Consider the following 12821-nt stretch of genomic DNA (forward strand, 5'->3'; position numbering starts at 1 on the left):
CCCAGCAAAAATCAGCTGAAATAAGCCAAACCTGAGCTGACCCACCCGTGAATTAGAAAACAAATGTTTGCTGTTGGAAGCTGCTAAGATTTGGGGGTGGGGGAGCGGATTATTTGTTACACAGCATTATTGTGGCAGGAGTGGAGTAACATATGTAATATACTAGCCTTCCACAACTTCAGCTCAGCCAGACTTTCAGTGCCAACGTCAAACCATTTCTTTCCATGCTCCTAGAGTCATACTTGTTCTCGTGCATGGAGCACCTGCTCTTTACCTGCCAGACTGACTTGCTCAGGCACTCAGCTAGAGCGTGCATAGCAGCACTAAGGTTCATGTATGTCACAGTACAGATCAGCATGTGTTATTCTCACATTTTCATTCTGTCAATCTGTTCTCCAGCCATGGAGTTGCTCAGGATTCTCCAAGCATGCTTATGATGCGAAGCCTATACTTCTCCATCTACTTTTGTAGGTCAAGTTTCAGGCTCCCTTTTAGGTATAATCTGATCATGTTAATAGTGTGTAAATTTCTTGGGGCACCTGGGTGGCTCAGTGGGTTAAGCCTCTGCCTTCGGCTCAGGTCATGATCCCAGAGTCCTGGGATCGAGCCCCGCATCGGGCTCCCTGCTCCGAGGGAGCCTGCTTCCCTTCTTCTCTCTCTCTGCCTACCGGTGATCTCTCTCTCTGTCAAATAAATAAATAAAATCTTAAAAAAAATAGTGTGTAAATTTCTTGAGTGCTGTGTTCCCAGACACTGTTCTAAGTTACTCATTTAATCTTCACCATGACCCTATAAGATAGGTACTGTCTTTGTCACTGTAATGGAGGAGAAAACTGAGACCCAGAGAGGCCAAGTAATTTGCAAAGTCACCCAGTGAATCACAGATCCAGGATTCAAACCCCATTTAACTCCAGAGCCTCTGCTCCTCACCAATCTCCTGAATCCCCACCAGCTCTTGGGTCTCTGTGTCCCTGCCCTACTCTGCACATACCTGTATTCCAAGCCTGCACATTTCATGATGATTATTTATACCACTATTCCCCCCCACTTCACTGTGAACTTTTAGAAGTCAAGGAATCAATCTTATATGTCTGGTACCTAGTAAGTGGCTGGCCTGTAGCTTCTTCTCACTAAATGTGAATGCTGTTTGCTGTTGAACTGTTTTGTCATCAAATTTTCATCACAAATTGCTGGAGAACTGATCCAAATTGCCTTTCTCTGATACTTGAAACTGACACAACGTATTTTGAGAATGATTTATAGAAAATCATGTATTTCACACAGTTGGAAAGGATAGAACGATAAGGAATGTTTCAATTTTCCCTCAGGTGCTTGCCCTTACACATCAGTCAAACAAACAACAAATCATGCCTGAACGCCTCCCCTCCTCCGCCAAAAAAAAACAGGCCAACCACTGGTACTAGAGATGGCTAACTAATTACTTTGTGCTCTGGTGGCTGTATTTCATTTTTTTCAGACCCAGTACTGTTTTTGTGTCTTCAAGCCAGTGGGATCAATGAATATGGAAAGAACTTCAGATAAAATAGAAATTTTACCTGACAGCCTTTTCTGGAAGCTTCAATGGTTCCGGGAGAGTTTATTGATTCCTAAAGAAAAATTACCATTCTCTTTTAAGGAAGGGTGAAATATAGGGAGGTTTAGTGAATAAAACGAATTAGAGCAATTAGCATAGCCTTTTAAAATCAGGCTGATTTCTATTGATTAGATTGCCTTAGAATTGTTGAAGGTAATTGAAAGTACATATGGGAGCAAGATAGGAGTTGGGTCTGTCAACCAAGACATGCCTTTTGAAGAAAAAAAGCCCAGTGTTGAGAGAATTCAGCTACAAAAGTGAAGGGAGAATTTCTGAAGGTTTCAGAGTTAGTAAAAGTGGTTTTGCTTTATAAAGGTTAGGTGGTCATAGTTGTGCAATGAGATTTTTGAGACCAAGTACAAAGTATATGCTTAAAACAGAAAATTAAAAAAAAAAAGAGAAACTGGAGCTAATATTTATTGAACCTATTAGGGTTATGTTAGTGGGTTATTTTCTTTTAGTACGTTATTTTCTTTCAGTGAACGTATGAATTTTTCTTTTTTGGTGGTGGGACATATTTGACACAGAGTCACTGTCCTAATCAAACTGAAAGAAGGCATACAATAGAATCCAAATATTTCAGCCTTGTTCATCAAGAAAAAAAATAGGTGAGCAACATTTTCTTCCACAGTGTTGACTTCTTACCAGTTCTGTGTGAATATACTCAATGAAAAAAGTGGATTTTTGAATCGCCTAGTGATTTGTTTGGTCAAATCTTGCCTGGGTTTTAGAGAATTAAAACAGACGCACATTTCCCTTATCATATGCATTTGCTGTATCAACAGAATGGTTTGTATCCCAGATCTGGGGAATGCAATTTAAGAAAAGTAAATCTCAAGGTTGAAGAAGGAATATAATGATGAAAAACGTAATTGAGGCAAGAAAGCACAGAGCTCAGTATTTTGTTAGTTTAGGTAATTTAAAAAATCGTTTATATATAAAGAGGAAGACGGAAGATGATGCTTTGGTGGTTCTTTGTGTGGTGTGATAGCGTGAGATGAATGGTACACAATTAGGGCATATGTAAAATCACATTTTAATGAACTGGAGGAAGAGTTGGCTTTGAATGCAGGCCTGCATTCCCAGTGGAAGTCAGGTATCATTTCATCAAAACACATGTTCTCATTGGTTTGCTTGCACGACCACTTGTTTGCTGTATGTGCATTGCATTCGTTTATTCATGAATATATACTGAGTCTGTTCAATATGCTTGGTTGAGGATACAGTAACTCTTTTAGTCTTCCCAGACCTGTAGCTCCCACCATCTTTCATTTGGGAGTAGAAGTCACTATCTGCCATGCTTTCAGAACCGGGCGCAAGGAACAGCGCTCCTGCCATGGGACCTGCCTGTGGAGGGTCCCACTTGGGACCTCTTTTGATTACAGTCCTCATGGGGACATGAGGAGTCCATGGGACTGAGGAAATACGCCCCCTGAGTTTAGTCCGCTGAGAATTTGTGACCACTGAGAGTCTCTTGGAGCCCAAATTCTAGGTCAGGGCCAGGTTCATAAGTGTGCCTTCTGTGTGGTCCTCCAGGGCCCTGGGCTCAGAATGCCCCACCCTTGATTTAACACTCTGCTATTACTGTCTTGAAAGACTTTATAATTTTATCTTTGAGCTTGTGTTTTGTAAATGAAGTCCGATGGGACAGTGGGCATGCACGTGAGCAGGGGAGGTACACTGCATTTCCACTCTGCTCCTTCTCAGTGGCTCATTGTCTCTCCTCTAACACAAAAACATTTACAGTGCCCCCTGAGCCTGAGATTCTGCTGGATCCACATTTGTGGGAGTTTTATGAGACTCAGAGCAAGCACAGAATAAATGTGTCACATCTATGATGGAGGCAGTGAGGGCAAACGGCCCAGAAAGGCCACACTTGCCACGTGCACTAGAACTTGTTTGAAGGCAGAAGGAAGTCTAAGAAAACACAAACAAGCAAGAAACCCTATCCTATCCTTTCTTACTCATTTATTCTCCTCTATGAGTTAACCACTTTTGCTGAAAATGGAGACACAGAAAGAAAGAAGGAAATAGGTGACTACACAGTTCCTGTTCCTTTCTCTCCTTCCTTACTCATCAGGATGCTGAAAGTACAGACCATTGGTAGAAAATGCACCCATCAAGAAGTGAAATAAAAAACTGTTGAGTTGATTTTGTGCAGGCTTTCCATTGTTCCAGTAAGAATGAAATACAAATGCACACGCTGGTTTTAAAATGGGAATTGTGTAATTTTAGTGATCCTTCATATGAGTGAAAAGCTCTTATATTTGCATTTATTTATTTTTATTTATTATTATTATTTTTTAAAAGATTTTATTTATTTATTTGACAGAGCGAGATCACAAGTAGGCAGAGAGGCAGACAGAGAAAGAGGGGGAAGCAGGCTCCTTCATGAGCAGAGAGCCCGAAGTGGGGCTTGATCCCAGGACCCTGAGATCATGACCTGAGCCGAAGGCAGAGGCTTTAACCCACTGAGCCACCCAGGTGCTCCTTATATTTGCATTTAAAACTGGCACTGCATGGTATAAAGATGAATGACAAAAATCCATGCCAATAGTTTAAAATTTTACTTTTTCTTTTTTAGAATGGCATTAAATAGCAAATAAACAACATGGTGACAAGTCTCTTGCCTTTTGAACGAGGGGCTTTGCATTTTCATTTTGTACCAGGCCATGCCAATATGCAGCTTGTTCCTCTCAAGAGAGCTAGGACCAAAGAATCTCTTGCCCAAAGGGCTCTTACCCCCTTGAGACCTTTCTCCCAAATGCATTCTTCTGCTGCATATTTAAGAACACATGTATCATCTTTGTATTTTCTGTTTCCTTCACTAAACTCTGGGTGCATGTGGCACCTTGCTCACATTTGTATTGCCAAGTTTTAAAGCAGAGGCTGACTCACAGTAGGTACTCGATGCATACTTGCTAAGTTAGTGAATGAATGAATGAACAAATGTGAACAGGGAAGTCCCTGTCTTCAGTGATTTAAAATCTACAAGGGGCAACAGGCAATATGAATACTGTGAAGTTAAATTTGATAACATTTATTTACAAAGTAAATAAATGAGTGAAAGACCAAACAAAAATAAGGTGCCATGGGCCCACAGAAAAGGGGCATCTAACTCACCTTCAAAGACTGGGCCGATGGTGTTCTACTTTGGGGGAACCTTAGAATTACTTAGAATTCTTGAAAGCGAGGTGACTATATTAATTGGCCACATCCCAGATCAATGAAACCAGACTCCCTGGGAATGGGACCCAGAGAGCAGTAACTCCTCAGGTGATTCTGAGATAAAGCCCAAGCTGAGAACCACAGGTTTGGGGCTGGGTCATGAAAGATCAGCAGAATTCAGGCAAATGATGCGGGGCAGTGGGGGAAGCCAAGGTGGGATGATGACGTAGTAGGAAAAAAATAGGTGAATTGGTAAAAATTTCTTTAAATTCTTGGAGCTTTACTCATCTCATCTGTAAGACATGGCTAAGAATATTTAGCTCATGGGGTTGTTGTAAAGATTAAAGAAAGACCCGATTTCTCTCAAGTGCCTGGTTGGTAAGAGGTGTCCCATGATACAGAATTGAGAGTGCTCATGGGTGCAGTTGTGGACGATTTGTTTTTGTGTGTATGTTTTCTGGAGTGTAGAGACTCTACTACCACATCTCTGAGCATTTCTCCACGGAGACAAGGGCACGCTGAAGGCCTCGCACAGACTGGGGTGTGGAAACAGAAGCCAAACCAAACAGAAGCCAAAGAGAAGGCCCAGCAGGTCGCTTGTTTCCTGCTGGCAAGCTTCCTTGTCATTAATAATTAGGCTCCGCTCTATCCTTATCATGTTTCTCCTTGTCAACTTGATTTTCAGTCCACCTCGCCTGCCCTGGCTCAACACAATTCCATCTATGTGCTTAAGGGACAAGGAAAGACATTTCCATCAGCATGTCCCAACAGCCTGGACTCTGTCATGCTTTCTTTTGGTTTGGGGTCCTAGAATAAGACTCAAGGGTTCCAGAGGGCTCAGGAGGTCGAGTCTGTATGACTAGACTTGAGTGCATGGATGCCAGGGAACAGTTTGTGCTAAATCCTTGGATCCAAAGTCTCAGGGAGATTCAGTGAGTGAGTCGGATCAGCCCAAATCTACAGGACCATCATGGAGGCGGATGCCCCGCTGGGCCAACGTGGTCCTGAAGTGGAGGCGGTTGGGGCAGCGCTTCTCAAGCTATCTGTGGTAAAGGATTAGATATTTAAAAGATTTTCAGCCCATAGTAAACCAATACGTTTGTAAAAATGCAATAAAACCCAAATCCTGGAAAAATAAAAAAGAAACCAAGACATAAAATTCAAGTCTGTCTTATTAGGTTCAACAGACATAAAATTACATTTGAATAAATATAATCAAAGCAAATAAAACAAAAAAGAGAAGCACAGAAAGCATATATGTTGTTTATGAAAATGTACATATAGACTATGAATATAATCACCATCACATATAGCTTCTTGTTATGCTACAGTCACAACTAAACAAAAGTGGAGCAAAGTGTCAATTCCTAATATTAAATGCCTATATACATTTTTGAACAGACATCATATGTACCAATATTTGCAGTTTTGAGGTAAGGAACGAGGCCTCCTTCTTGCTCGTTAACTAATCTAGACATGACTATTCACAGGGCATAATGCATATCTAAAATGTTTCTATGTTTTGTTTTAATAACACTCACAGTAGAGAGATCAATCTTACATAAGTGTGTTACGGGAAAGGAAAGACAGTATTTTAAGGCAGTTTCAGCAAGCTGGGGAATATTTGTTTTTAACTTTTATCCAAGATGAACTAAGCCATGCTGTATTTTCAAAATTCATCTTCAATCTTTCATCAGCAGCCAGTTCTAACAATTAATCTTATAAAATATAACTGAATTTTTCTCTTTTTTTTTTGAAAGGGAGGGGTTAAAGATCCATGAATTTCCCATGCGTGATTTTTTTTTTGAAGGAAAATAAAACTCAAAATGTTCTATCAGAGTTGTAAGGTCTTCAAAGAAAACTTTTTGCTGATTATGCAATATCGAGATCTTTACCCAGGTCTGTGATAACTGTTAAATTATGAAGTAGGCCATAACAATCTGTACGAATTTTGTTCTTCCAAGGTTCTAACTTCTGTTTTGGTTTTTAGATCTAACCTACCATCGAAAAACAAGTCACACAATGTCCTTGCACGGGATAAGCACAGAGCTGAGATCATAAATACAGTGAAAATATAATACAAAAATATCAAACTGGCTGTTTAATTCCTACCTTTAAAAAGTTGGATTAAACTGGTTTCCTATTTTGCAGAAATGCTAAGAGTTCATTATCGATAAACTTTTCTCTTGCTTATCATCATACCCAGTATGCAATAATCATTATTTATGTTCATCTTCTATGTTATCACAAAATATAGACACTAACCTGAAGTGTAATGCATTAGTTTCTTTTTAAAAGATTTTATTTATTCATTTGAGAGACAGAGAGAGGTCGAGCGTGCATGAGCGCGGGGGGGGGGGCGGTGGTGCGGGGGGGGGCGAGGGGGAGGGGCAGAGGGTGCGGGCTAAGCAGACTCCCCGCTGAGCAGGGAGCCCAACAGCCCTCCATTCCAGGACCCCGAGATCATGACCTGAGCCAAAGTCAGACTCTCAACCAACCGAGCCACCCAAGTGTCCCATAATGCATTAGTTTAAATGTAATTCTCAGATTTACCATGTCACTAAGCCCACTGTTTGGTTCAGTTGACATTTTCATAGCAAGATTTTCTTGATGAAGGAAAGTCCATTGATTTACATTCTAGACACACCTTAATGTGAGTAACTACTCAGAATGTTTTTTTTTTTTGTGGGTTTTTTTTTGTTTTGTTTTTTTGAGGTTTTTTTTTGTGTGTGTGTGTGATTGCAGCTGACTTATCAGCATGTCACTTCCAGAGGCGCCTGGCTGGCTCAGCTGGTAGAGCGTGTGACTCTCAATCTCAGGACTGTGAGTTCCAGCTCCGTGCCGGGCATGGAGCCTACTTACAAACAAAACGGAGCACTACTTTCACATGACACCTCAACTGCTGACCACGTTTACTGGCAATGTTTTATCAGATGAAACATTCGCGTTCCCAGTTTTCTATGGTGCAGTGCAAGGTGCGTTTTCAGCAATGAGGTTGACAAAAAAAATTCTTCTTAATATTTCCGTCCTGCTGAAATCAGACATCTGCTAAAAGTTGCTATACTAATTATTTGCTAAGGATACCAAGTTGCAATGGGAAACACTTCGCAATTTTATGTTTTCTATGAGCTGCTCTTTCATAAACTAGCCTGTTCCTCCCTTTGGAAAGTGAAACCTGCGCTACCTTCTTTGCCACCAATTCACCCAACATTTCCAAGCAAGTATCTTTGTTGTGTCTTTCTCTGATGCGTTGGCAATTATATATGGATTTGGGGTCTTAGCAAACTGAAGGCCTCCATTATAAGAAGCCTGCACAGTTGGGGTACCTGGGGCGCTCAGTCGGTTAAGCGTCTGCCATTGGCTCAGGTCATGATCCCAGGGTCCTGGATCGAGTCCTGCATCAGGCTCCTTGCTCAGTAGGGAGTCTGCTTCTCTCTCTCCCTTTGCCCCTAACCCCGCTCATGCTTTCTCTCTCTCAAATAAATAAATAAAATCTTTAAAAGAAGAAGCCCACATAGCACTAGTGTTTATATGTGAAAAATCGAGTATCGGCTTCTGTTGGCTTTTTATTTCAATACCCTTTCTTTCTTATGCTTGGCTTGTAAATGCTGCTCTCAGTTTGATATTTTATTGTCTTTCTTAGCTAGAAAATTTCTATGACTAATACACTCTGTTTGAAGCACTTTACCATCAGTTATGGCTGCAGGCCTGAACTTACCACTTGAAGGAAAATACTTGCGAATAAAACTAGTACAAACTCCTCTTGGCCTCCCATTTTCAGGACTCAACTTTGATTAGCATCATCTGGTTTACTACTCCTGCTGCCATCATAACCATCATAAATGGTTTATCTTCTTGACAAAAATGGCCCAGTAAAGCTTATTTTGTCAAATGTAATTCAGCATCAAAATTTACTTCCTTAATTTAGTTAATCATGTGAATCCCTAAGAGTTAAAGCATTGTAAAAACTGAAAAATTATTAAAAGAAATAAATCCCTAAATTGTTTCTGATTCTTATAGACTTAGAGTTACAGGTGACAGAGTAATCCTAAAATACGACGTAGTGTAATGTGGTCTTACCGTGAATGACTCGTGTGCAGCTGGCACCATATGTGACTCACCAGGCATGGGTGACAACAACCAAGGTGCTCTGCACTCTGTTCCATGAGACCAGTCCACCGATAGACGCTCTCGTAGATGTTGCAGCAATGTCAAACTGTTCTAAAAGTTTCCAAAGATTCCCTCTCAATTTCACTCACCTCAATTGTAACAGTTCATGGAACAGCACTGGTCCGGGGACCACTCTTTAAAGTACGAGATTTGGGTTCGAGAGAGATTGGATTCCAAAACCAAAATGTTATTACTTACTAGCTATGTGACTCTTGGTCAGTTTTTGCAACCTCCTTTGCAACCTCCTCTTCTCTAAAATGGACATGATTGGGGCGCCTGGGTGGCTCAGTCGGTTAAGCGTCTGCCTTCGGCCCACGTCATGATCCGAGGGTCTTGGGATCGAGCCCTGAGTCGGGCCTCCTGCTCAGCGGGGAACCTGCTTCTCCACCTCCCTATGCCCACCCCGACACCCCCGCTCATGTGTGCTCTCGCTCTCTCTCGCTCGCTCTCTTGCTCTCTCTTGAATAAATGAATAAAATCTTAAAAAAATGGAGATGATAACATCAATATCAAAGGGTTGGTGTGAAGACGAAGAAGTAAAGCATTCACACATTCATTCAGTGAACACATATCTAATGAACCCCTCCCATGTACCAGAAACTGTTTGAGGAGCTTTGGTTACACCGATGAGCAAAACAGACAATGGTGGGACAGAGATAATAGTAATAACAACGACAAAACAAGTAAATGATGAAGTTCACAAAAGTGACAAGCCTTATGGAAATACGTGCCCCGTCGAGTGTTGTAAAGGGATTCATGGGTCCTGGGGCAGGGGGTGAGGGGGAGGCTGCAGTTGGACTGGTGTGATCAGGAGAGAAATGTGATTCGAAACGCAAGCAGAATGACTAGCACAGAGCCTGGCTAGTACTTAGCAAATGGTGGCTTTTATAATTAGTTCATGATTCCTTCTGGTCGCCCTTCAGAAAGATAAAATGCCTTTATTTTGGGGTGATCGCTACAGGTGAGGTTGTGCCCCTAGCAGCGCCTGCGCACGTGCACACCTCCTCATGCCTCAGAAATTTGGTGTGGATTTAGCCACCTCCTTCTTGAGCACATTTCTGTTTGCATTCGTGATCATTTGGGGGGCCAAGATAAGTGGGAGTTAGCTTGGTTTGAGGGTAGAAGAGGATGAAATGAGCAGCTCACAGACTTCTGGGCTAATTAACGCAGAGGGAGCGTCAAAAGGCCAAGACTAGCCTTTGAGTCCCTCCTCACTCTCCGTGCATCTAACTTGTTTCTCCTTAATTGGTTGAAGTGTCACTGTCTCTCTTGATCCTGCAAGAGGCATTACATTTGGCCAAAGCCATGGGAGAAAGTATATCAGGGAAGTGACAAGTGTTGTCAGCTGACCTTTACAGTTAATGTTTCTTGAAGACTGAACTCCCCATTCCTACCTTCTCAGGAATAACTTACTTCTACAAAATTGTACACACACCATGACAAGACTTTGATTAGAAAAAACACAGGGCGGGCGTCTACAGAAAGAACGGTTATCTTAGAGTGCTGGGATTATCCGAACTTGCCCATTTTCTACAATTGGCATGTATTTTTTTTTAAAGTAATCAGAAATACCCAACAAGTGTTATTTATTTATTTATTTATTTATTTATTTATTTATGGAGCAAAAATAACCAATTCTTGGTAATACACAGAGGCTTGCTCTTTTGCACTTTCGTTTTCATCTTAGGGGAGGTGGAGGAGTGGAATATATTGGTTTGGGGACTGTTTGGAGAATTTCTCTTTTGGATTTTATCTCCACATTCTCTGAAAAACTCTGTGCATTTACTACTCAGACTGCTTCGCTATGTTATTATTAGACTATCCTCCTCCAAACTTGGCCGGAAAACAAAGGCCCCTCCAGATAAGAATCTCCACGATGTGCATTTTCAGAGCAAGTCCGAAGCTGTTTTGCTCTGACACTCAAAGAATCCGTTTGTGTTTTCAATTTCAAGTGCTATGCAGTAAACCAACAATCTATAGAGATTATATAAAAGGGTCCTATGTTGCTTTGAGCCAGTTTCTGGGGAAAAAAATCACCACTAAGGAAGGGCAAACATTTAAGCGATAAACTGGCAGCCGCCGGTCCATTAGATGTGTCCACAGGGCCGGCTCCTTCAGTTTTCAGTTTCGCTGTGATGTGTAGACACAAGTCTCTGGGACTGAGCCGGTGGTGATGGGCTCCGTTCCACCAGCACCTGCGCTCCTTCAGAGCAATACCTTTTATCAGACACCTCTCACATAGTCCTTTATAAGGAAGAGAAGGTGCAGTGCCAGCTTGGAAAGGGAGAAGAAAATACCTACCAATTTCAAGTTCCCGAATGGCCATTTAAATACTCATAGAGTGAGCCCTAGACGCTTGAAACTCTCAATTTCTACAATGTTCCGAGCGCCATTCTTGGGGGCATCAGGATCTGTCCTCAGACAAAGCTTCATCCCAAAAGTTAAACCTCATAGTTTGCTCAATTAAGTACTCATTAATGATAAGGTCTGTCTTTAAAAAGTGTATTTCTGGTGATGGGCTTAAAGAAGCCAAGTGAAAGGATGTGTTCTTCCCGTTTGCTTCCGGAAATGACAATCCCCTTGATTTTCTCTTCACCAGCCCCTTCAAATGGCCCAGAGGTTCGGTGCAGTGATTCTCTGGTGGTTTGCTTTTTTTTTCTTCAGTCACGTAGACTGCCCTTCCTTGGCATGGCTGGTTTAGCTTTTGGTTGCTGTTTACACCTGGTTACCCTGACTTCATCTCAGATGGGCCAGATATTGACTGCTTACTCACTGCTGACTTACTTGTGAGCCCCGTCACTTCCTCTCACCTCTGATCCTTAATAACCGTCCCTGTGCATTTCTCCGCCTGCCATAACCGCAGCTGTCCGTGCCCAGGCCCAACCCAACGAGGCTTTAGCTCTACCACTTTGAGCTGAGAGCCAGTGGAGTCAAACAGGCGTTCAATTTACATTCCCAAACTCTGGTGCACTTAGTTCTTTGAGTCAGTGGATTTACTTTTTGTGCAATTAATGAGCAATTTTTTTTACTGCACTAAATGATAAAGTCAAAACAGAAAATAGGTCATGTCTCAAACAATGTCATATTTCAGCCTACCCCGCCCCCGCAAGAATACTGAGTATATTTGGTCGGTGTAGGGCATACCATTTTTTATTTATTTATTCATTTATTTATTTATTTATTTTTATTTATTTGACAGACAGAGATCACAAGTAGACAGAGAGGCAGGCAGAGAGAGAGGAGGAAGCAGGCTCCCCTAGGATCATGACCTGAGCCAAAGGCAGAGGCTTTAACCCTCTGAGCCACCCAGGTGCCCCAAGGGAATACCATTTTTTAAAAATATTTTATTTATTTATTTGACAGAGATCACAAGTAGGCAGAAAGGCAGGCAGAGAGAGAGGGGGAAGCAGGCTCCCTGCTGAGCAGAGAGCCCGAAGCGGGACTTGATCCCAGGACCCTGAGACCATGACCCGAGCAGAAGGCAGAGGCTTAACCCACTGAGCCACCCAGGCACCCCGGGAATACCATTTTTAATGTGGTTTAAAGTTTCATCATCGGATCTCAAGGCAGAAAGAGGCTGCTGACTCATTTTATCCGACCAAAGTAGACAATGACAGTAGTAGTTTAATATGAACAGCCAAGGACCCTTAAAGCTTAAAATTGATGCTATAAGACCCATAGTAAAGAATCTCTCCATTATCTAGAGCCTTCCACCTGAAACCCAGTTCACACATTCTATCCCATTTGGTCCTTATTGGTATTTGGGCTCTTCTTCCTCAAGAGGAGTGTGAATGCCTTGAGGTTGGGCATCGTCCCACACATATTTGTACCTTCTACAATACCTGGCACCAAACCTGGTGTCCCATTGAGTCTCCAACAATCGCTGAAT

The sequence above is a fragment of the Martes martes genome (assembly GCF_963455335.1).
Source record: "Martes martes genome assembly, chromosome: X".
In the NCBI taxonomy this organism is placed as follows: Eukaryota; Metazoa; Chordata; class Mammalia; order Carnivora; family Mustelidae; genus Martes; species Martes martes.